This window comes from Planococcus citri, chromosome 4 (assembly GCF_950023065.1).
Source record: "Planococcus citri chromosome 4, ihPlaCitr1.1, whole genome shotgun sequence".
In the NCBI taxonomy this organism is placed as follows: Eukaryota; Metazoa; Arthropoda; class Insecta; order Hemiptera; family Pseudococcidae; genus Planococcus; species Planococcus citri.
Window position 1 is genome coordinate 52,018,262 of NC_088680.1, and position 14,312 is coordinate 52,032,573.

General features: G+C 34.6%; 1 protein-coding gene across 4 annotated transcripts in view; it reads right to left on the minus strand.

Annotated features, from left to right (window-relative positions):
* LOC135844985 (cardioacceleratory peptide receptor-like) overlaps window positions 1–14,312 on the minus strand; it is a 295,508-nt gene that overhangs the window by 248,321 nt on the left and 32,875 nt on the right. The gene's annotated exons all lie outside the window — the stretch shown is intronic.

Below are 14,312 nucleotides of genomic sequence, written 5' to 3' on the forward strand. Positions count from 1 at the left end.
CTTTCAGCATCTCAATACTACATACATGGTGTCCCAGTAAACGCAATCTTACGAACACATTTTCGTTACTTTGGTATTGATTTTGAAGAATAAGTAGGTACTTACCTATCCAATTGTTTATTACATATTTTGAAACGAACAACCAAACATAGGAATTTTTACAAAAAATATTTCAAATCGTAAATATTTTCCTCGAGATTTTTATATTTTAGAAAATAAACTCGAAAGAATTTTTACGATACGTTAATTAAAATATTTAAACATGTATACTTATCCTACCCAAGTTACCTATAAAAAAATGACTAGGTGTATTTTATTTCTGTTTTCCCTCCCCCAAATCCCATCATTTAGACGATAAACACAAAATAAGCTTTCCTACACGATCGTACCTATTGTTTTATAGAACCTCATAATCACATTTTTTGTATACAGTAAAATTTACCAGTCGATAAATTTGCCTTTAAATGAACTTTCAAGTGAATCAAAAGCTAACAAAAAGAACACAACGACGACGATTCATATAGGTATTAAAATATGACCAGAATTTATTTCATCGTTGATTCGACGAATCAAAAGGGGGAAAAATTAATTCAAAACTTCAATTTAGTTGATGAAAATATCACAGAAAGAGTGAGTTCGTTATCCGCAGTAATTCAAGTTAAAAGTACCTTCGGTAAACTTTTTCCATTTTCAGAAAACATTAGATAGAGGATTGTCATCCCTTCACCCCTACTTTACACTTGGCAGGGAAAAAACAAAATTAATGCCGATTACTAAGACTTTATACTTATTTTTAAAATACAACGAACAGGAAAAAAAATACAGTTTTTTATTTCGTTTAAACCCAGTTGCGATATAAAAACGTCGAACCTTTTGAATAGCAGGGCGAGAAAAACACAAACGTCAATATCGTATATACGAAAATTGAGTATTATTCTCGAAATAAATCAAATTTATGCGCGAATTTCCGTTTGAAAATTCTTTTCATGTATCGCCATCGATATTCTCCAAATGTATAAGATCGCAGTACGTAATCAGATACACGAGCCATATCATTTGAACAATGCTATCATTCGTTTTATGGATGGAAATTTCATACATTATATAGGATCGAGTGTAAAATTCAAAGTTAACCTAGAATTGGACCGAGCTTTTGAGAAAAAAATTTCCCCACGTTGGAGTGAAATTTTAATTGGATAGCGGTATGATTATGGGCAAGTAAATACGATGAGGGGAGGGGGCAAAAACACCAAACTATAGAGGTACCTACCTAGACCTAGGTTTATATTACGGAACTTCTGAGCCTGTGGTTATATTTGTAAATAACGTAACAAATTATCTGACGTCTCGAATCGCGATATAATAACGAAAAAATTATTATTTCCATGAAACCAGCACACGTCGGCATCTAGTGTAATATTTTCGATAATTGAAAATTGGCAACACATCATTACCGTCCAATTGGATGCCACATTTAACTGATATCTGATGCTAAATAAATCGTACTAGGTGCAAATTATAGTATACCATGTTCGCCAAACATACAGTTGAATATTACTCAAGTTCGAATGTGCAAAAAAAAAAGAAAAAACCACGGGGAGAGAAAGAAAGAAAAAAAGTAGTCTACGCGGTAGGTATAGATAATAAATATCTAACGAAATTATAATCTCTATAAATTATGACGAATTAATGTGTTCGCGAAGAAATTACAATTTTATGGATAGTCATTTTGAATAATAAAAACTAGTTTGTGTAACACGATTAGATTGTTTAAAAGTAATTATTGTGGTTACATATCGATCAACGATAGTGTTATTTGCCAAACCCTCGGAACCACGATGTAGGAATTTACCCGAGTAGCTTGACGCTTCTTTTATCCTGTAGGTAGTTGTGAATACGAAGAGGAGCTGACTAATTGCTTTCAAAATTGAGATGTAAAATTTCTACATTTTTCATCCTCGTTTCAATCGTGTGTCTGCCAGTTTGTGTGTAGCGATGGCGTGTGCTGTGCGCTTGAAATGCTCGTATAAATGTTTATCTGCTCACGCTAGGTGACTCCTTTTTTTGTACAGGGTGTCACATCAATGTCTGATTTACATCCGATTTTGGTATACGTAATTTGAGTTCACTAATGAGTATTTTTTTTGCAATTCTTTTCTAATTCCGTCAAAGTCAGTTGAGCCTTTTAGATGATAAAGGTAGATGTGGTTTAAGATAAACCTACTCTAATGAGGGAAGTATCTAAACTGGTACAAAAAATTTAAATAACTTGAGGTTTGCTGGTGATGTAGTCCTGGTGGCCAAAAACCCTGAGGAATTTTAAAAAATCATCTCAGAGCTGCAATCGGCATGCCAAAAGGCAATACTGAAAATGAATGCTTTCCAAAACCAAGATTTTGCTCAAAAGTTTGAAAATGGATGAAATTACTCTCAACAAAGAGTGCTTCAAAAAGGACACAGAAACAAAATTGTATGTATTTGGGCCAAATAGTCCAGAAAAATTAGCCAAAAAAGAGGGTTCATTGAGAAAAGTGAGATAGAAAGCTGAATTTTGGTATACTGGTCCATTTACATGTTCTGAACACGAATCTAAGGTGTCCCTTCGCATCCCTGATGAGCGTTTTCCCCCAGTGCGGATCTAAGCCTCCAAATTTGGTTTTTCAGAAACCTACTGTAGTATTCGTGAATCCCCCACCTATTCTATTCCTATCTACTTATAGGTAGCAACATTGGAGTTACCAAAATGAAGCAACTTGCCAGGAAATATCTACATATATTGGAAGAACATAGATATAAGGATATCTAGCGTGTGATGAGAGATTGCGAAAAACGTGCCGCAGTTCAGAAAAGTCCTGCAAGAGATCCTCTACACCCATGGGATGAGCCTAGCAGCAACTGGCAGCACATTCATATTGACTATGCCGGCCCATTTCAAGGGTATTATTTTCACGTTGTTGTCGATGTGATGTCAAAATGGATGGAGGTATGCTTCCAGAGAAATGCGCCCTCTTCCAAATCTATGTATTATCGAGATATTGAATTTGGTATTTGCTCGAACTGGATTTCCCAAAATAACCTGTACAACAATGACCATGCTAATTTCGATGTGAATGTCGACCCATCCACATCCGTCACTTTTGGATGCCACATGTCGATGTGAATTTCGACCCTGTGTCGAGCTAATTGTCGATGTAATTGTCGACTGATGTTGATCTACATTCGTGTCGACAATTGGCTCCACATAGGGTCAAAATTCACATCGACATGGGGCATCCAAAAGTGACGGATATGGATGGATCGACATTCACATCGAAATTTATGTTGACCTCCTGCTTCGTTAAGCTATAGAATTTGAGTTTAAAAATTTTTAATTTTTTTCCCAAAAATTATTTCCTCTGATGTGGCTATTTCTAGTGCTGAAAACAGCATCGATGCAAAGTCCACTTCCGAAGAAGTACAGACGAAAAGTCTGTATAATCAAGAAGTTCAACAGAAATCCCTTATATCAAAGATGGTGCAATACTTTATCTGCGAGTACTAAACTAAGTAATCCATTTTCATGTCGACATGTCGATGTTAATGTTGATGTGAAATTCGACATCAACAAATACATCCACAATATCAACATCATATCATCTACATCTCCAAACTGCGGAAAAGTGAATAATTTCATCAATTCCCTAAAAAATTTGTTTTCCACATTGAACAAGATCATATTTTTGAATGTTTACTAAAATTTTAAACACTAAAACAGAAATTTTAATTATAAAAAATTGGTCGACATAGTTGTAGATGTAAATTTCGAGCATCGAATTTTACATCTACATGTCGAGATGGCATGTCGATGTATCAGAAATAATGAGAAAATTTCGAAAATTTTCATTTACCTGGCTTTTGTATGGACAGAAGATTCCTACTAAATAATTAATTGATCACTTTTCCATCATATGTTGGAAAAAAACGTAGTCGATGTAAATGTCGATGTCTACAATATTGTTGTGAGGGAATCGTTTCAGACAACGCGACTATTTTTACCAGCAAAAACTTCTCAGCGTATTGTAAAAATAAAAATATTTCTCAGAAATTCATCCCGGCTGGTCACCCTGCTACCAATGGGCTAGCAGAGAGGAATATTCAAACACTGAAGAAGCGTTTATCTTCAGCAGACAACTTGTAGCTGATGAGTGAAAAGTTACAACAGATTTTAATGCGTTATTGAGTAACACTGCTGAGAAATGGAAAATCTCCTGCGGAATTATATCTAAATCAAAAATTACGTATCCAATTAGACGCTCAATATCAATCTCCTGTGCCATTCAAACAATGTAGAGAGGTTCATCGGAAGTGCTCATTAAGTGTATTTTTTGCATACCTAACAACGATAAGAAGCCCTACTTTCTTGTCAAAATTGAAAACAAAGTCCTGATTTTTTGCCCAAAGTAATGATTTTTTTTTCAAAATTTCAAAAAAAGGCTTGGTTTTTGCATGATTTAAGAAAATATTACAGAATTTAAAACTTCTTCTTCCTACTCCTCCTCCTCCTCCTCCTCCTACGGAGTTTTTAGATCCTATAGTAATCAGAAAATGACTCATGACTCATTTTGAGTTTTTGGATTCGATGATCATCAAAAATAGGATCATTGTAAACTCATTTTAATCCAAACATTCTGTTTTTAGCCAAATTTTTATGAAAAAAATCAACATTTTATGACTTGGAACCTGTTCTAATTGATCAAATTAAGTCAAACTTGAGGAATAGGGTTTTCTCAAAAATCATATTTGACCCCTGGAGTGGGGAGAGTCAAAATTGAAAATTACAGAAGGGTCATTTTTGGAGGGACATATTTTGGCTTTCAATGGATGAAAAGGGTCCAAAATCATATGTACCATACCATTGGTTACTACTGCCCCTGCAATCAACATATCCAAATTTCAGCTTCCTAGCTAGGCCACCCCCACCCCATTTAAGGTGGAATTAAGGTGGAAAAAATCTTATTTTACCCCTATTATTGACCCCCCTACCCCTTAAATTGACCTAAGGGGCGCAAATGTTCATCATACAATAGGAGAATACCACTTGAGTGCTTTTCGCAGTTTTAATAAACCTTCCAACCCCAATTAACCCTTTTCAGGACCAAAAAAGTGGATTTTTGGAAAATTTGACAGGTTTTTCGACTTTCGGGAAATTCTGCAGCCCCTCCAAATTGATCTAGAGGGTCTAAAATTTTTACAGTACAATGAGAGAATGTGCCTGAAATGCCTTTTGCAGGTTTCGACTTTCCAACCCCATTTGACCGCTCTCCAGGGTGAAAAAGTGGATTTTTGTACTATTTTACGTGTTTTTGACGTTTACAAAAACCTGCATCAGCCCTTCCAAATTGACCTGGAGGGTCCAAAATTTTTACAGTACAATGAGAGGACGTACTTGAAGTGCTTTTTGTAGGTTTCAACCGTCTGACCCTACTTGACCCCTCTGTAGGGTCAAAGAAAGTGCATTTTCAGGCTATTTTACCAATTTTATGTGTTACATGATCTTTAGGACAGCCTGTCGCTCTCCCAAAGCGACCTGTGCCGTTTAAGTTTTCACAGTACAATGGTGGGGGGGGGGGGTCGCTGGAGTGCCATTTGAAGGTTTCAACCTTCCTGATATAATTTTAATTTTTCAATTAATAAACACCATCATCGTGTTTGAAAAGCCCACAAAGTGTGCTACGACTTTTATTAAAAAATTAATTTAAGATTTGAAATTTCAATTTGGCGATTCCCCTTCAGGAGCACGTTTGAGGTTTTTGGGTGAATGATCATTCAAAATTTGTAATCACTGGCATTAAAAACCCAAATTTTTGTATTAATATATAATTTTTTTTAATTTTCCATTTGGCATCTCTCCCTCAAAGGCATGTTCTTGATTTTGGGTTAAATAGACATCGAAAATGAAACCAGTGCTACCCTACCGAAAACTCACATTTTTTGAATACCAATACCTAATTCATTTTTTAAGAATTTCCAAATTCGATACCTTGGAGGAGGAGGTGCAAGGGGTGCAAAAAATGAAAGTTGTTGAAAATTATGCCATCATTCTGATGAACTATTATTTTCTAACCAACACTTTCAATATCTTCGACTGGGTTTTGCTTGCAAAAGACCACTCTGATTCGATGTTGATACCCTACCTCTGGTTCATCCAATTCACCGGGTAGCAATAAACTAACGCCAGTTGAACTTTTTGACCGCGGTAATGCTATAGATGGCTTGCTGCGGAGTGATTTCATACTCGATGGAGGATGGAAGATTCGCAATTATAGTCTCGTTTCAGGGTCATCGTAAAAGTCAAGGGAGGTTTGAACGCGTTAAAATTAAATCGTAGCGAACGCCTCGCGGGGTAACGATTGGTAATAAAATTTTACGACCTCATAGGCTTCCATCAGGATGACGTGCAAGCGCTATCCTATCCTACAGTGTTGAATGGAATTTCACTTATAGCGATTTTTTTCTACTTTATCGCGATCTATGATTAATTTTTCAATTTAAATTATTACCCTTTTTAATGTCAACAAACCGTGTTAGTGATGAATTTATGAGATTTATTAATTTGTTGTTAACAAAGTTGAGTGCTGTGAGAGACAAGTCGAACCAGTGGATTGCATGTTTTTGAGGTGTTGAAGAATTCATTAACGTTAGGTTAGGTTATAGATTGAAAATTCCGATTGAAGAACCTGTAAGATCCAGTTACCTACTTGTCGAGTCGTTGTCTCATTTTATTTTCTCGATGAGCATGAAAAAAAATGCAAATTTTCTATTTTATTTTTATTAAAGAATTTTAAAAACTTGTTCAATTTTTTCCATATATATAATTACTCGAGTACGAGTAGGGTAAATGTGCCTAAGTTTGCGCACCTAATTTTCAAACAGTCACTACTTTTTATGAAAAGGAGCTAGAATATTGAAATTTGTACAGAAGGTTCTTCAAACATTTGGCTATGATTTGCGCCAGAAATAAAATTTTTAATCGATTTAGTTTTTGATATTTTGACCAAAAACTAAAAAAAGTCAAATGCGCAAACTTAGGAATATGCCTTCCTAAGATTGCGCATTCACCTTCCCAAGATTGTGCACCAGTGAAAAACATAGAAATTCGTCAATATTGTTCAATTTATGATGAAAGCAAACCAAATGTCTCACATGAACGTGGATTTGAAACTTCTGAGTGAACCGCACTGGAAATGCCCTCATATCTGGAATTTCCAGCATTAGACCCATTTCTCCCTAGCTTTTGACAAGGAGTAAACTCGATATACGTATATAAGGTGTCATTTCATTCAAATGAATTGAATTCTTAATGAAAATTTCAAAAAGTATCATTATTAGTCTAGAAAAGTAGCAAAAAATAAAAATCGCAATCTTAGGCACAGGGGTGTTTTTTTAAAAATTGAAAAATTGAAACCTAATTAAAGCAGAAAACACTTGAAATATGTGCTTGTTATAATCCCCAGACAATGACGAATCTAAAAATAGCTTATTTAGATTTCTACTGCCATTTCCATAAAAATTGTCGCGTGCCACTTTTATTGGAAAAATTATAAAAAATTTTGAAAAAAAAGTTTTTTGCTCATCAGTTGGCAACAATTGGTGCTACCATCACCAAAAATCGTTAGGTATGGTCAATTTGATTTTTCTTTCAAGTAAAGGCGGTATCAAATGTTGTAACTCTCACTGGTTCTGAGAAATCGTCACTGCGCAATCTTAGGAAGCGCGCAAACTTAGGCACATTTACCCTATAAGTATTGCTATTTCAGCGATCTATTTTCTCACATGGATATAAGATTCAGTTTTGGGATACATTCTGCAATATTGTCAAAAAAAAAAAAAATAGCTCCAAAAATATCTACCGTACCTAATTTTTTCATGAAAAAAAGTAGCTATTTAATTACGAATAAAAATATCTTCTCTTTGTAATCCCTGGCCCTGATCTGGTAAAGTTGTAAAATACACACCAAAAAAAAAAAAAGCACAGACACTACAATCCTTTATTTAAGTAAAAGCTGAAAAATATCCATAATTTTACAAAAATACCGTTGTCTCGCGAATTCTTCCCCAACCTAGGAAAATTATACGTTCGAGGTTGTGTTTCACGTATCTTTATGTATAATAACCCTTACATCTACCTACATTTGTTTTTAGTTTTTATTAATTTTAGTCCGTATTTTGATAATTGATGACGACGTTTATTCGAATGTACCTACGTTGTTTAGGTAGGTATACCTAGTTGCAAAATTAAATTTTTAATCGGCGTAAAACTAGCTCTTAAAGGGAATAATTATACAGGTGGATACCTAATTTTTGATTATTTAACTTTACAATACTAATCCGAAATACTTTTCGAATAAAAAGGAATATTTTTTGAGAGAGAAACGTGGATAATTGGGCAGGATTTAGTGGAAAGATGGATGCAATTTTCATTTTTTTTTTTTTTTTTTACGATGAAGTTTGATAATTTTTATTCCAAACAAGATGATGGAAAATCACCAAAAATTAATCAAATATCCTAAAAACTGAATATTTTCCTGAAATGTCAGGATTGCATTTTTGAATGGTTAGAATTTCTCATTTCTGCCCCTTCGTGAAAAAATTTATCTTATAATTTTTTATTTTTTTTTAAGAAGACGAATTTAATTACCACGCGATTATATTACAATCAGATCTCATTTTTTTCAGCACATTGTGAAAATTTCTCCATAAATTATAAACCTCCTTAAAACATGGTCGACAAAAAGTTATGCCTACGCCCATTCCAGCACGATGGATGGAACATCCGCAGCACAAATTATATTGTACTCGAGCAACTGCGTAACGATAAAATAAATGATCAAATTTTCAAACTCACCCCTAAACCTTCTCCCGTTAATGGCATACCCATTATGAAATAATACAAAAAAAATGTATATATATTTCCTAAATTTCATTATATATTATATAAAATAAGAAAAGACTCTGTGCTGCTTTCATTATGTACGAGTTTTTTTCTTCTTTGGCCGTGAAACGAGAAATCATGTTATAGTACTGCGTGTTTAGGGATGGATTAGGTGCACGCACTGGCTGGAAAAATTATCTCGAAAATAGGGTAACAATTTTCAAGGTTGTACAGAGATAAAGAAGAAAAACTCGTGCTGACGCATTATAATTTTAATATATTCGCTTAGATGCTTTTTCTTGTCTTTTTGGTGTATGTATACGAAACATACTACCTACTGTGTTTGCTTTGAAGGAGAAAAAATAGAACTTTAGGCGTAAATTCGAACCCGTAGTCTAAATTTAAGCTAGATCCGTAAATAGCTTCAGACTTCAGACAGGAAGGTAAACACAGTATACACAGATTCCATCGAAATACCTACTTTAATGTTGAGATGAAAAGAGGACATATGTAAGACCTTGTGAGAAAATCTTTCTTCCTTGTGTTGAAAGAGAATTCCAGAACTGTGAGTGAATATGGAAATAATTTTGGTGTGAGCTCAGAGCTGACTATTTTCAATTTCATTTCACGACTGGAATTTTGGAGTTTTATGCTGATCCTACTCTCACAAGGGAGCTGAAGACTCCGTCAACAAGTTGAGACATTTTTGAACGGAGCTAATAGATAAATCAAGAAGAGTAGGTATCCAAAAATATACCTATAAAAATTCAATTTGCTTCAAAAAAGTGAAATGATTAAAATTTCACTTCATGGGGCATTGAAAGCTGAAATCTCATACGTACCCTATTTTTCGACCATTTGAATCGATTAGATACGGTTTTGAACCGTTTTGATCAATTCTGCAGCCCCCAGCAGTTTACTGAAAATTGAGATTTCTACAAAAGGTCGTCTGATGCGTCTGCACGATCACCAGACTCAAAAACAATCCTAATTTGACCTTTTTGAAGCCTCCAGCGAGTTTTCAAATTTCTGCAGGAATTGCAAATCGCTCAAAAAGGCCCAATAATAAACGTTAACACCTAGGTGCTTATTGAGCACCCTATCTGCCGTTTTCATTACATACCTTTTTTGAAAATTTGATTTCTTTCACTTTTTCTGGATCAAATATTATCCTAAAATGGTCTAGAAAGTGCTCAATAAACATTGAAGAAAACTAGGGGTGCCAAAGTTCACTTTGGTCCCTACAGCGTAATAAGAAACTTTTGGAGAAAAAGAGAAAATTAAGCAAAAATTTCATGGCCAGGTTAGAATTTATTTTTTGATTTTTGGCGAATTCTTAAAAATTCAAAGACCCATTTTTCATTTAAAAAAAAAATCAACATTTGATCAAATTAACGTAAAAAGCTGAAATTAAATTTGTTCTCCATTTTCAACTTTTTGAGTCAATTAGTGGTAGTTTTTAACTGTTCTGAAGCCTTCATTAGGTTTTCAGGCTCTCCAGTTTTCGAAAAAAACACGCTGTAAATACATAGAGTGACTACCTGCTTGAGATGTGACACCAGAGAAGCCGAAGATACTCCTCACATTGTGTGGAGATGTCCCAGACATAACGAAGCTCGAGAGCAGCTCAAGCAGTCCCTAATGTTGTTGGATGAATGGGCCTGCAAACTGCTTGGTCAAGGAGGAAACCAGCAAAGCATTAACTGTGAAGACACACCAGCAAAGTGAAAGCGATGCTGCATGATCAAGTATCCGAACCCAGCAGGAGCTATTAGTGAGATCTGGCCTATTGGCTGTGAGACGGATACATAGAGCGCGCTGCTACGCGCCAAAACGTAAAGTTGAAAACGGGTCCAGTTGTACAGAGAGCATAGAGAGAAATCACGTTTTTTAATTTTTACGCAAAAATAGTAGGGTTTTTTGCTATTATGTATAAAACATTATTTTCAGAGAATTTAATGTCCGATTTTTTGGTGTAAAAAAAATTGAATTTTGATAATTTCTTTCACCCGCTTTCAGCATTTCACAACTTTTTAATTGAATTTCTCCGCAAGTATTGAAGCTAAAAATCTGGTGATTATATTAATGTAAAGAGGATAAAATGCTGATTACTGAGAACATTAAAAAAATTGGGATTTACGGATATATGTTTTTGTGAAATTCTGAAAACGGGTGAGAATTGTCACATAAAAACTGAATTTGTCACATTGTAAATCGTTGAAGTTCATTTTTTTTATACCAAAAAATCGGAAATTGAATTCCCTTTAAATAATGCCCTATACAATTGGTAAAAAAACCCTACTGTTTTTGCATAAAAATCAAAAAACGCGATTTCTCCCTATGCTCTCTGTACAACTGGACCCGTTTTCAGCATTTTGAGCGTTCGCCACTGATGTCAGCCACTTTGCGTCGCAGTGCCAATCAAGGACACATAGTGTCTATAGGTGCGTGTGCCAGGCATGCTCCTCTGAATTGCAAATCATCGCACCATCGTAGAAGAACCCAGCAGTGGAGCGGACTAAGAGGAAGACACGCAGTAGGAGCTAGCTAGTAGTGAGATCTGGCCTATCAAGGACATATAGTGTCTATAGGTGTGTGGGCTAGGCATGGTACACCTGACTTGCAAATCATGGCATCATTGAAGAAGAACCGAGCAGCGAAGCGGATGAAGATGAAGCTGAGCTTGCAAAACTGAACTAGTACAATCACCACCCATCAAAGCAGATCCAAGCAGCAAAGTGGACAGAGAGGAAACCGAGCTGCTAACCACCAGAAAGTAAAAGAAGCTACTTACATATTTTTGTTAAAGTCATGAAGAAGATTGTATTTTTGATTTTGTTAGAATTAAGTTGAAGTTAATTACAGGTGACCAGCAATGATCCACAGTTAATGATTGAAAATAAAACAAGGTGCGTCACTATGGTGAGCCATAAAAAAAACGTGAAATTCAGCTGTAGGTAAACTCGGATTTTACCATCTTTGTGGCCCTTTGATCGATTTAGACGTTTTCAAGATTTATTTGAGCAGATTCAAATCCAAAATATTTTGCATTGATGGGGTAAAGTATTTTTGAAAAAAAAGAAAGAAAAATTCAGCAGTCAACTCAAAAGGTTGAAAATAGGGTAAAAACCAAATTTAAGCGTTTTATGTCAATTTGACCAAATTTTGTTATTTTTTTCAAGAAAAATAGGCCAAATTTGAATTTTGAAAAATCCTCCAAAAATTGAAAAATGGATTTCAGCACATGAAATTACTCTCCTGTTGGCGTATTTTGCATTTTTTATGATTTCACACTTTTTATTTGAAAACTGGCAAAAACTTATAAAAAAGTTCACACTTTTTTTTCACAAAATTCATGAAAATCTGATAATTCAAACTTCACTACTGCCTTAACTTCAAAAGTCCCTTTCTCCATCATTAGCAAAAACAAAAAACTGGTTTTGATCTGCATTCAATTTTGATTGGGTTCTAGAATTCGTCCTGTTTATTTATGTCTTAATTATTATTTTCATTTTCACTACTAGGTATACCCTGCACCATGCTAGATTAATTGTCCAAGATTTGAAGAAGAGATGAAAATGAAAGGTTGATAACTTGATAATAGAAATTAGGTATTTACTGAAATGTGTTGTGACGATTACCCTTATTCAATCGCTAAAAGCAAAATTAAAAAAAAAAAAAAATTTGCAAATTTTCGAAAATATTCCCTGTTTTGTTCGATTAGTTTTAGTTTCTGTTCAAATTCTAACGTATTTCGCCGACTCACTACGATACAAAGCATCGTACGAGTACATCCAACCCACTCGGATATTAGCATAATAATAAGTTGCGAAAATTCGATAATTAATAATAACTAAGTATAAAAGACTTCCACGTATAAACTCAACTTTAAAACTACATATACGTTGTGCGTTCACTCTCACCATATCAGAATTTTAGACAATTTTGGATTTTAAGTAAACATTTATACACGAGTGCGTTATTGGTCAGTACGATAATTAATAGCCATGTTGGAGGTTTATTATTATTAGGGTCACACAAGATTAACTGTTTGACAAGATGTCGAGGATTTTTGGCGAATATTGCCAACGTACGATATAGGTAAGTACCACGAGATAATTATGCCAACTGTCAAAATGGCGCGAACGCCCGCCTGTCAAAATTTCTAATACATTAGTAAATTTGACGAATGGTATAGGAAATGTTTGATCTGTCATGTGAAACCATAATTATTAAATAGTCGCGTCCAGTTTCGTGTAAATTGCTGCAGGTATCGTAGATACAAATAATACATAGTCTGTAATTATACAAACGTATGTTTATAATGTTTATTATACATTTTTCTTTTTTTACACTCGCACCTATCTTTATTCTTAGGTAGTGTTTACACGAATGTTTGAGAAAATTTAATTTTTTCCTTCTCTTAATATAACGGTTAGAAATTTTGCACCGAGTTGCCTGAGTAAAAACGATGATGGCCTTCTAAATTTGACAAATGCTGTAAAGTTTTTCTTAACATTGTAAGTTATTTTATACCATTATAACCAAGTTTCTCGACTAAAAAATGTCAATCTAACGAAAGTCAAAGCTGTTTGAGAATTTTTTATCGATTCTTTGTTGTCTTGTTCATTCCGAAAACTTTAAAGCGATGAAGTGTGCTCGTCGAAAAGGCAACCATTATAATTGGCATTTCAACAGGTGGCGACTCGTGCGAAGTTTTTTTCTCACATATTGCACAGATGGAAATTTCATCGGTACCTATCGTTTCAAAAGATGATGATCATTTTGGTTAAATTCAAAATGTACGTATGTTTGTACGATGAGAAAAAGGGAGCGAATTTAAACATCATCTCGAGTGCTCTCATCGCATACGTATAATACAAGTATTTATCCCAGAAGTTTCCCAACTTGTATAAAATATCTTCAGTGTACGAGGAATCGTTTTGCATAATTCTTAATACCGGTGCAATTCACTCTCGAGTAATTAAGTTTATCTTCCCGTAATATTTTTCAACACAAGTTTTGCCTATTTAGCATTTTTATGAAAAACTAAACCGCACACAGAAACGAAAGTCGACAAGCTTGTTGAAAGTTTATTGTGTCAATTGAGAGACGAATATGTCAACAGTGCTGCAAAAGCTTCCCTTTTTGATTTTTTTTTCTTCTTCATCGTCTCGCACAAGACGTCTGTTTTCGCGGATGACGTGCTTTTCAACGACGTAGGCTAATTAAAAATGATAAGGCATATTGTAAGCGTGCTATTTTCAGACAACATGTTTATTTCGTATAGGATAAGTAAACCTTTTCTTTTCAACGATTCGAGATTTTTTTGAGTAGGTGCGATGAGGTTACCACCGAACTCGTATGGAATTTTTCATCGTCGTATATAGACGGAGAGGAA